The 2656-nt window shown below is 37.6% G+C and overlaps 1 non-coding gene across 1 annotated transcript; it reads right to left on the bottom strand.

Annotated features, from left to right (window-relative positions):
- Positions 1 to 504: 504 nt before the first annotated feature.
- LOC141523143 (U6 spliceosomal RNA) lies at positions 505 to 611 on the bottom strand. The gene has a single exon (XR_012478353.1). It is a non-coding gene; the product is annotated as a U6 spliceosomal RNA (small nuclear RNA).
- Between the last annotated feature and the right edge of the window lie 2045 nt (positions 612 to 2656).

The following is a 2656-nucleotide window of genomic DNA, read 5'->3' as shown; positions in this document are numbered from 1 at the left end:
TAATATGCAGTTGGTGGAGTTGTGCACTGGTCCAACTCTTCTGTTAAATAATTGTTAACTATGCTCAAAGGTCTATAATACTATGACTGTGATCCAGCAATACGACTACCAGCTCTGTATCCCAAAAAGATCAAAGAAAAAAGGAAAAGAAACTATAGGTATAAAAATATTTATAGCAGCTCTTTTTGTGGTGGCAAAGAATTAGAAATTGAAAGAATGTCTATCAATTGGAGAATGGCTAAACAAGCTGTGGTGGAATACTATTTTGTTACAAGAAATTATGAGAGGTTGGTTTCAGAACAACCTGGTAAGATATCCAGGAGTAGGCGCTAAGAAACTCTTTAATTTGGTCTTTCTCAATACAGAATCTGAAGGGAGGAAGAAAAACTCTGAATTCTGTGTTATGGCCGAAGTATATCAGAGAATTAATTAATTTGCAAGTATTTCTGCTTGGAAAGTCATCTAAAGGTAATTTCTCCCAGTGTTTTCTGTCCTAAACAATGTCCACTTGTACTTTGCTTCACGAATTTGCATGTCATTCTTGTGCAGGGACCATGCTATTCTTCTCTATCATTCCAATTTTAGTATATATATGCTGCTGAAGTGAGCACTGTCCACTAGTACTTTGGAATAATCATGAAACAAAAAACAAAATTCTACAGTAAGAAATTAAAGCACATAAAGTTTTTTCTTTTGCTTGAACAGCATAAAAGTAATATCAATATTGGTACATCCTTGCAGAAAAATCTTCCTGGAAACAATTTACTTCTTAAATCACTTTAAGGAAATCCTTCCAAAATGGTCAAAGCTAAACTAAGGGATAGGCCTCTTAATTGGGTTAATGGAAGACATTTCCACTAGATTTGACCACCATAAAGAAACCTAACCCTCTAAGTTTCAGTAACTCAAGATTCCCTCACTGAAACTGGCTTTTCTTTTCTTTCTTTTTTAAAATCAGATGGAATCTTTATTGGCTACCTGGTTAGTCTTTTAGTTACTTGCTGTAATCTATGCTATCAGAGAGCTGCCCACTCATGTTCTATAAAAGGTCAGAAGCTGGTTCCACCAGTTCAGTTTGGGAAAGATAGAATTCCAAGATATATAAAATCAAGTCAGGTTGAAACCAGGTCCACAGATGCCAGAACAAGACCCTTCATTATTTGAATCACTGCCAAGTATTTGAGACAATTCCTTTATCCAGTTGTCCATTTGTTCCCAGATAGTGAAGCTTTTTCCCATGCTAATACATACTAGTTCTATGTAGGACTTGGTACTCCAGTATTTCTTTTGGAGACCTTGAACATATTCTGTGGCTTTGGTTTAAGTCAGAGGTCTGCTTAATCTGTTGTTTCCTACAGATTCTGGTCCAGATGAATCAGTGAGAGATAAAGCCAGTGATCATTATCTTTTAAGGGGAGGTTAGCTTCTTCTTTCATAAACTCTTCCATTGTTTATAACAAGGTTAAGAGTTCTCCCTTCCAATTTATGCCCAGGATTTCCAGCCCATTCTGTTTGCAGAAAAAAAAATCGTTCTGTGTAGTCTCTCCAGATATTTAACAACCTTCTATCTCTCCCTCAAAGTATTTAATGTTTTTAGACTATCAAGAAAGCCATTCCAAAGAAGGGTGGTGGTCATTAGTGACACATTAGAAAATGACCTGGATTTTAGCCCACAAAAATCTCATGAGTCAGTTTCTTGCCCAATTCCCATGTGCCCAGTCCTGGGGGGGGGGGTCTGGGAAGGTAGATTGTACCCACTTCCACAGACTACACAAACTTGTTTTACCAGCTACCATACCAACACTTTGTGAATGTAACCAAAGTCATTACACATATTTCTGGAAAAAAACATTTTGGAAGTTCAGCAGATTTATAGGTCAATATGTAGCTGCTGGCTAACTTGAGCTCAGATCTGCCTATGAAGAATCATTAGTCAGACTTGGGAAAACAAGGGTGGAAAGAAAATAAAAATTTGTTAAAGTTACAACACATAGGAAGGGATAGGGGGAGAGAGAGAGAGAAGAGAGAGAGAGAGAGAGAGAGAGAGAGAGAGAGAGAGAGAGAACAGCCAAGCAGTGTTGGCTGGACCACAGGCCAGAGAAGACTGGCCATGAGCAGGAGTCCAACCCAGGTTTTTGTCTTGTCTCTCATCCAGAGGGCAAAAGGTGAATTCCCTTCCCCTTATTGGATCTGGAATTAGGTAGAAGGTGAAGGATACAAATTTTAAATTAAACAATGAAACAATGGTACATCAAGAATGGGGATCTCCACCCAATTTGACAAGATGAGAAATCTTTAAGATTACAAATTTAGTTTCTGCTACATTCATAGTTCTCTTTATCTTTTCCATGGAAGTCAATTTACATCTCCACCTAATTTCTTTCTGTTACATTCACAATTCCCATCATCTTTACCCTGCATCAAATAGGATCCCATAAGTAAAAGGCCAGGACAGCTGCAGTTACTGATCAATGACTTTGCTTCAACATTGCCACCACAGCAGTGAGTTCCATGAAGTATTGTTTAGATTTTTTTTTCCAGGTATCTTTTGACTCACCTCATCACTGCCACCTATATGGATTCTAAAGCAAGGATTTTTTTTTCCAAGAAAGATTTTATTTTGAGTTTTACAATTTTTCCCCTATTCTTGTCCCCC

This window comes from Macrotis lagotis, chromosome 4, assembly GCF_037893015.1.
Source record: "Macrotis lagotis isolate mMagLag1 chromosome 4, bilby.v1.9.chrom.fasta, whole genome shotgun sequence".
Classification (NCBI taxonomy): domain Eukaryota; kingdom Metazoa; phylum Chordata; class Mammalia; order Peramelemorphia; family Peramelidae; genus Macrotis; species Macrotis lagotis.
The sequence above is the reverse complement of the archived record's forward strand: the minus strand, read 5'-3'. Positions and strand labels throughout refer to the sequence as shown.